Here is an 8,960-nt window from a genome sequence, read left to right as displayed (position 1 = left end):
TTTTGTTTTTACCCAGCCCTCGGCTCTGGTTGTTTGGCATTCCTGTCACTCAGTGATGGAGGTGTGGTGGGAGAGGAGGCGGTGGTGATGGTGCTTGTTGGGGCGGGTGGAGGCGGAGGAGGGGTTGGGGGGTTGGGAGGAGGATGTGTGATGTGTTGTGACAGCGGGAGCCAGGGCTGGCGGGCGGTCACCACGTGGCACCATATTGCTGGGCTCCCCGGGGACGAGGGATCAGCATGCCAGCCTTGCCAAGAAGTGCTAATAGGCGCAACACGTCTTGCTTTCACACATTAAGGCAAGCGAAGGGTGACAGATCAGAGCTGTGATACTGCCGCCTGTAAGGAAGAAGGAAAAAAAACCACCACCACCACCAGCACCCGTTTGCCATGCAGTGCAGCCTAATGATGAACCCCTCCCCGAGTGGAGTCGAGAGGAGCAACGTGCCCACCAATCAGCGAGCCGATGCGTTTGCAGACGGACAGACGAATCTCCATCTCGGTGCTGCCTCGCTCCTCAGCTGAGTGATGCTCAACTCCATATTGTAACTGACAATAAAGCTGCTGAGTGTTAAAATGGGGGATCAACACTTTTTTTTTCTTTTTTTTTCTCTCTCTCCCTCTCTCTGAAGGAAAACGTCCAACGTTCTCACCCAAAGCGGCCGAGGTCAAGTGGGCTGCTCCGGGGGCTACAACACCTTTGTCACATCTGCTCCCATGCAGAACCGAGCGCAGCGCAGTGCAGCGCAGCTTGGATGGAAGTCTGCTGAGCTGAACGCTTCACTGTGGAGAGGAAATGAGAGCTTCTGTGCACTCGCTCCCTGTTACTTCCACCTTAGGGGCCATATGGTTGATTTGGCAGATTCTCCAGCACCTGCCTCCATTTGTTTGCCTCACAGATGATTTGGAACAGTTTGTACCGCTGTACCGACTGATCCCAGTTCAGTTTACAAACCTTTTCTCAGATTGTTCTACGAGTTTCTATAATTGATAATCATCAGAGGCGAACACCGCGTGGAAAATATAGTCACATCTGAATAGCTCAGAGTGGTATTAAAACACTGCCAGTGAGACTAAAGCGGCACTATTTTTGGAGGCTTGGCGCATTTAGCTGCCAGGATACTTGGAGCAAAATGAAATGGCCTACACGCTGTATTATTTCAGGCCTTTAGGACCCTGTGAAGCTCCGTCTGGATGTTTTAATACACTAAATAGCCAAATTTATAAGGATGGCGGCTGCACGTGACTCGTTTGGATGAAGTGTCAGTGTGAGTTCTTGCAGGCATGATCACATCCAGCTTTTGTGGCAGCAGCTTGGTGAAGCCAGATTCTTATTTAATATATATATATTTTAAAAAAAACTGTTTTGATGAGGTGGAACTTGACTCGTCTGGACCTCGGCTTCATCCAACACCTCTGAGATGAACAGGAAACCTCTCCAGTGAAGCTCAGGGAGGCTTAAATCAAAAAGACTTATTTATAAATCTTCTTGTTCCTGCTTGTAATTCACTCAGCTGATTGAAGGTTTCTCAACCAGTCAGATTGGGACTCGACCCCTGTGAGTCTGTGACCCCACCTCCTCAAAACAAGGTGCTAAGGATCCCTGTTCTTTCTCCCTTGACCATTACATGTATGCACAAAGTGCTTGCATCTTTAATCGTGCAGACTTTGTCAAATAATTCCAATTCATGCTGTAATAACTCTTCACAAAGTCATAGTTTAAGGTGATTGGTGAATCAGCTGCAGGAGATTCAGATCAGTTTGGAGAAGCAGCAGGAGATCTGGCACAGAAGCTGAGTGATGTGCATTTCCTTTCCTTTCCTTTTTGAGGATGGCTCCATCCTCAGTCTGGTGGAGAGAGTAGAGTAGAACAGGAGATTAATAGCATTGATTTAGGACATCAACAGTCCTTTTTGGGTGTCCACACACACCACATGTTGTATAGTAACACCTTAATTTTCATGTCTCTTTGTCAACCTTTGCTATAATTTCCACCGGGCGCTGCTGAGACGTCACCTCTTCCAGCCACAGATCCCTGCAGGTACGTTATGAACCCTGTCTGCTTCTACAAAGGTCATTTCTTCCATGTCAGTGGGACAACGATGAACTCACTGTGCGACTCGGAGCCATTTCTCCGAGGTTGGATACCCTGCTGAAGACCCCTGCGGTACGTCAGCGGCTGCCTGCTCTCGATCAAATATTAACGCAGGAGGCAGAGCTGACAGTAAAAAAAAAAAAAAAACCCAGTTCCTCTTCGAACAGCTCTGTCCTTTAATACTGACCGCCGGTTTCCTCCTGACATCCATAATGGATGACGTGTTACGGATAAGAACATGCAAACATGAGTGTGTGAGCTGTAGTGAGACGTCGACGCCACACTTAATGTTTCATATAAGATTCTAGAGGATGTCGCTAATGCAAAATTAGACAATTAGACATGAAAATGAATGATTCATGGAGGCGGCATGGTTCACCTCTGTGTCACCCCTGGTGCTCAGGACGGGAACCAATCCCTGCCGCAGGAGAAGTCACATGACGTAGGGGGGAAAAAACATGGAAATTTGGCTTTTTTCACAACCTACAACTGGAAAAACGAACATGAAGACACAAGTTTGACATATTCAATAGGAGTTATAATTGGGTGTCTACATACAGGTAGATAAACACTCATTAAACCTACTGTAAGTGAATGTGTCACACCTTGTCCTCCCTCCTCCTCCGTCTCTCTCTGTTTTTCCACCGTGACACCTTGACTAAATAAACTTGACTGGCAATATTTTTCACTCATCTGTCGTCCATCCATCCATCCATCCATCCATCCCTCACCCCTCCTCCTCCCTTCACCCCCCCCTCTTCCCTCCACCCTGACGCCTACAGTCCCCGGGGCCATGCTATGCTTGCTGAAGCGCTGTGTTGTGAGCGAGTGCGGTGGCTGCCATCAATATGGGTGAGTTACAGAGGTCACCGGTTCAAACGCAGTTCACCGCTTTACGCCGACACTAGCTGTGCAGATGATGCGAATATGTGTGTCTGTGTATGTGGAGCGTTAGAGCGTGTAAGTGTGTGTGTGTGTGTGTGTGTGTGTGTGAGAGAGGACAGGACAGATGTGCATGCAGATGTAGCTGAGTGTAAGCTGCATTTCTTTTTGCATGTTGTTTACTCGCTGGGCTTCGATCTGCGGCCCAGACAACGACATCATCATCATCACCAACATGTTGTCAGTGGGACATCATGTGGGACATCATGTGGGACACTCGTCCTACAAGAACAGCAGGTGGTGAATCTGGTGTCTGCTTCAGCTTTATCGCTGTATTTATCCCAGCACAGAAAATAAATGTCATGGCAACAACAATCAATAGTGTGGTTGTAGTCACACACCGCTTGGCCTTTCAATCAATTCTCTGTCTCTGTCTCTGTGCACAGGAAGTCTTTAATCACCGAAGCAGATGAACTCACTGTTTGGTTTGTTTCTATCCCCATGTTTTCTTTTCCATGATCACAATAAGAAAATCACGGATTGATAAGTTGACGGCTTCATTTAGAGATGGTGATGGATGCTCTGGAGACACCTCAGTGTGGACACAGAGGAAAAAAGAAAGAAAATCTAAGAAGAAAATCTATTATACTTCTTGAATTTTGAACATCAGGTCACTTTTAGACATTGTTTAGAGAATAAATACAAAAAAACAGCGTTAAAAAGTGGAGAGTTGCTTCTTCTATGGAGTTTTTCCTCAGTGGATGTGAGGGTCTAAGGGCAGAGGATGCTGTTATGATGCCATGTAAAGCCCTTTGAGACAAACTGTTTGTAAAACGGGCTATACAAAAAATTGCCTTGCCTTGCCTTCTTCAGGTTACTTGTGAATAGTATGGACATTTTTGAATGTGAGGACACTTGGGACAGTGAAACATGTCTTTAGGACTGCGAGCTTGCTGAAACATTATGTCTACATTATGGAAAATGAGGACATTTATAGACAGTGAGGACATATGTGAGAGTAAGTAGAGATGCTTGGAAAATGAGGACAGTCTTGGACAGGGAGGACGTTCATGGACAGTTTTTCTTTTCCTTTTTTTTTTCTGGAAATGCCAACACTTGGACGGTGAAGAAATCAAAAGCGAAGACACCGTTTCACAAGCGTGGACACTTTTGGAGCGGCAGGGCGTGAGTGAGGACATGTTTGGACAGTGAGAACGGGCTTGTATTACTGATTGATGATGTTGTTGGAAGTCATTTTGTAAAGCGAGTACGTGTTTTTCCAAATTAACAACAGTTTTTTTTTTCTTTTTAAAAACATCTGGAGCATGAGGAAGTTTTTGGACGTCGTAGGCACGAGTTAGGAAACTCTGAGCCACCACTCTCCTTCTCTTCTTTCATTTTTCTTTCTTATTAAATCTTTAACAACGTCCTCCTGTGTCCACATCACCTCTGTCCTCTTTCTTTGAGCTTGTTCCTTTTTTTGTTGTTTTTTTAACAAATGAGAAGACTACAAACAAACTCTGAACGTGACTCGAGCAGAATCAGGTGTGAAGAGAAGTGACACAGGCTGAAGTTCTGTGGTTTATGTGGTTTATGTGGCCATCTAGTGGGCTGCTCTCTGCTCACACACTTCCTACATGGAAACTCAACAAAGGGTGGAAAATGTTTGTCTCAATACTTGTAGGTGAGGGAGGGTTTTTTCTTTTTCTTTTTTTTTTAAAGAGCAGGTTTCTGAAGAGATGATGATGAAGAGTCACCATAAGAGGAGATTTAAAAAGAGTCATCTTCTCTTTGTGTTATTTGTTCCGGTCTTTTTCTGGTTTAGTTTTGCTTTTATGTATGTTTGTTTGTTTTTCATATTGTAAGAATGCTGCATAGCTTAATTTGGTGGACAGGTATTAATATAATCATTATTCTTCTGCCCGTGCCTTTTCAGTCACTACATTGTTGATAATGTTTGTAGCTTATGATGTAACTGAATGAAGAATTTCATCATCATCAAACTGAAAAGTCAGAAATCAATACATATTTAGATTATTATTATTTTTTTTTACATAAATAGACAATGGACAATACAACAACCAGCATGACATAAAAAGAGTCTCAGCAACACATTCAAATTGACATTCAACATTTTAAAGCCAGGGGAAATAAGCCAAAGATATGGTGTGCCCCTACACGCACACACTTAGGCAAGTAAAAATAAAAAGGAGAAAAGAACCAAACTAACCCACCTACTCATAACAATCCTCTTCAGAAGCCTGATAGAGGATGGGATAAAAGATATATCACTAAAGTCAATGTAAACAATCAGTATTATTAACATTTACATATTTAAAATGACAGTGTGATGAAGAAACACCAGAGAGTTCTTCAGTGGCCGTCAGCTTCTCAACATCTGCATGAGAAGTTCAGTTTTGGAAAGCAATTGTTTCACACCTCCCACCCCCCCCCCCTCTCACACACCTTCACCCCCCCCCCCCCCCCCACTCCAACCCCTCTCTGACCCTTTCAGTAGTGTAACTCATGGATGATTTATCTCTACTTTCTGTTTCGCGAGGGAAGATGTGAGAAATGAGAAATGATCACAGGTTTGCTCGGTGTTGCATTGTGTTTTTGTGTTTGTGTTTGTTCCTTGTGTGTGTGTGTGTGTGCGTGTATGTGTGTGTGTCGAACCAAACCAAACCACAATGTGTCATTCCTCAGTGCACGGAGGGGTAACTATGCTCACTCTGAAACTCACAGACACTTGTTGAGGGCAACTGCAACCTTTCAACTTCACTTTGGACTGGACTGGGCTCGGACCGGTCAGCACCGTCCACTCCTCTGATGTCCCTCTGTTCTACACAGTGTGTGTGTGTCTGTTGTGAGTCAGGAAAACTGTTGCAACAAAACAGAGTTGACAAAGCAGCTGATAGAAAACGTGCAGAGCGTGCTATGGTGTGTGTGTTTACCGCCGACAACATTATATAACAGTTGATGGACAGGAACACAGAGTGAAAACACATGCATGATGTGTAGATCGGTACATATATATATTTCATCCTTATTGCAAATAAGAATCACATAAGAATAAAATAATATTGATTATGATGAAAGAGTTTTCATTTATAATTACTGGAAAAAAGACATTGAATGGTGTTTAAATTCCATGCAGATGTTTAGTGTGTTGCTATCAGTCAATTACAGTATGAGGAAGAAATAATGTTTAAATATTGTTCCTCATGTGCAAAAATGATATTGATAGGATAGGGTAACACAAATAAAATGTTTTATACACTTGTTTTCTAAAGAAAAAAAAAACACTTTGATTTCAGTTATTTTGATTGAAAAGCAAAAACTTTTACAGGAAAGAAGTGATGTGGTGGATTAGTGGAACTCCAGAAGTGACAAAAAAGCCTTGTTTTCTAAGAATTATGTGTGTGTTGCATGCATGCTGGTATATGTGTGTGTGTGTGTGTTTACCTACCTGTGTGTTAGCGTGTGCTGTGTTGTGTTGTGTTCAGACAGGTTGTCGATAGTAAGTGCTGCTTTTCATCATCTATTGACTGAGTGCGTGTGGTTTAGTCTCCCTGCAGGTTTCTGCTGCCTGTAGCTTCTCACATGAGCTTAGCAGAGTTTGTGGTTTTGTGGCCCGGATGGGTGGATGCGTTTTTCTTTTTCCTGAGGTAGGCTATGTATTGAGGTTAGCGGCACAGAGCTAAAGATGTAGGAAACTATAGCGTGGTGGCTGAAGAAAGGGGCGGCCATCATTTGACTCAAACAAAATGCCCTTCGTCTTTAATTATTATTACGCAAATAGGCATCAAAGCTTAATATCATAAAAATAATTTTCCACTTTCTTTTTTGTTACAAAAGTGCTTTGATTTTCATTTTAAATAATAACTGACAGCCAGATGTGCACTGCTGGATAATAATTGTTGAAAAAAAAAAAATCATCACTCACAGCTCTTTTCAAAGATTAAATACATCTGTTCATGTTTAACTCACCAAAGGTTTGTAAGAAAAGTAATGAAATGAATAATATATATAAAGTAATAATCCATTAATAAAACAGTAAATCAGTCAATTTTGTCAAAAATGAATTAATTATTTTATAACTCATATGGTAACTGAACTTTGACCCTGAAGGTTTTTAATATAATCCATGAATCGAGCTAAAACAACATGATGATGCTACAACTTCTTATCTATGAGCCATTAGTTACTACATAGTTGTTGATCCAGATGTTGAAGTCTCTCACTCCAGATGTGGACCAGCAACTTTTCATAGGTGATCACACAGATGGGCAAGGTGTGTGTGTGTGTGTGTGTGTGTGTGTGTGTGGGGCGCGTGAATTTATCTCTGTCAGCAGCAACAGACAACATGATTACCACACACACACACTATGCTATATGTTACAGAAACTCACATAATAACGTCACATAATGTAATTCTCGAACTAAAATAAATGAATAACAGACTTGAATCAATAATAATCATATTGATTTAATAGAAGTTTGAGGGAATTTCACTTAATTATAGTGATTTATGACTTATGTTTCTGAAATCAAGTCCTTTCAACCCTAAAATTCCCTCGACACAAACTCAAACAGTTTCAACAGTTTCAGGTTTCAAGCTCTGAAATTTAATACCAGAGTGTGAAAAGCAGCCATGTGCACATGACATCACTCGTCGTCGTGTATAAAGAAGCGAGTTGGAGACGCGTTTCAGTGCAAGTTCCTGTTTATTTATTGGAGTATTTACAGACAGAGAGAGAGAGAGAGAGGAAGTAAAAGTGACTCTTTGTGGGTCTCTGTTGTTTTTGTGTGTATGTGTGTGTGTTTTTTCAATAATCACATTTGTAAGGTAGTTGGATGCCAGCAGCAGTGTTGCTCCACCACACACAACATGCTGCAGAGTAGACACGACTTCTCATTAGTGTTGTGGAGAGTTCATTAGTGCTGAGGTCTCAGTGTTTACCCAGGAGGACGGAGCTCACATGGTTTTTACTGAGCTGGAAACCGGACCAACTGAATTTTCTTTCTTTCTTTTTTTTTTTTTTTTAGGAAATTTCACATCATTTCTAATTTTCTAATCCTGACAGATGTTGATGTATAAACCAATGAGCCAGACACAGAAGTAGTAACAACAAAATAAATCCAGATGTGATGATTTCTTTAGATTCTGAACAGAAAATCCTAAAAACTTCGATGTGATGGACCTCGGTAAGAACATCGGTGAGCGTGCAGACGTGTTTAAAAAAAAAAAAGAAAACAACCTGGTGTGGATCAGACTTCGAGCTGAGGTGGGGTGTGGTCACTCTGCTGCTGCTGCTGGTTGTGTTGGCCAACAGGTTGTGGTGGGTGGGTGAACATCCCATCAGCATCAATAACCACATTGCATGTCTTTCTTTTTTCTTTTCTCCCCTTTTTCTTGACACTTTAAAAACCCATTGAGCTAAAGGTTTTCTGTTTTTGCACAATACAGGAAATAAATTGTTGTTGTTGCTCGCTATGAGCCAGGGTATAGGCCCCCTGATTGGGTGGGGGGGGGGGAGAAGGTACATGTTGTGTGTAACCGCTGCACATTTCCTCTATGAAGAAGAAAGAAAAAAAACTCTCTGTTGGACTTCAAGTTCAAATAAATCACTAAGCTATAACTTAAAGTGTCCAAATGCATCGTCGTCGTCAGCTGCTCTCTGCACGTCTCCATCATTGTGCTTCTTCTTCCTCTCTTTGAAGAAATCAGAGCCGACAAATACACACATCAACTGAAACCTTCAAACATTCATTCGTCAGTTTTCTTTTTGAACGCAGCATCAAAAAAACAAACAAAAAAACCCCCCAGTTTGAACTGGACTGAACTGGTCGACTGAGAGGACACGGTGTCGGGTAGTACTTTGAATACAAGTCGCGTATAATTCATATTTAGTGTGGTAGTGGTGGTGGTGGTGGATTATATTTTATATATATATATACTGATTTACAGACACTCCAATTTGAAG

Source organism: Trachurus japonicus, chromosome 19 (assembly GCF_045865225.1).
Source record: "Trachurus japonicus isolate A0001 chromosome 19, Traja_1.0".
Taxonomy (NCBI): domain Eukaryota; kingdom Metazoa; phylum Chordata; class Actinopteri; order Carangiformes; family Carangidae; genus Trachurus; species Trachurus japonicus.
The sequence above is the reverse complement of the archived record's forward strand: the minus strand, read 5'-3'. Positions refer to the sequence as shown.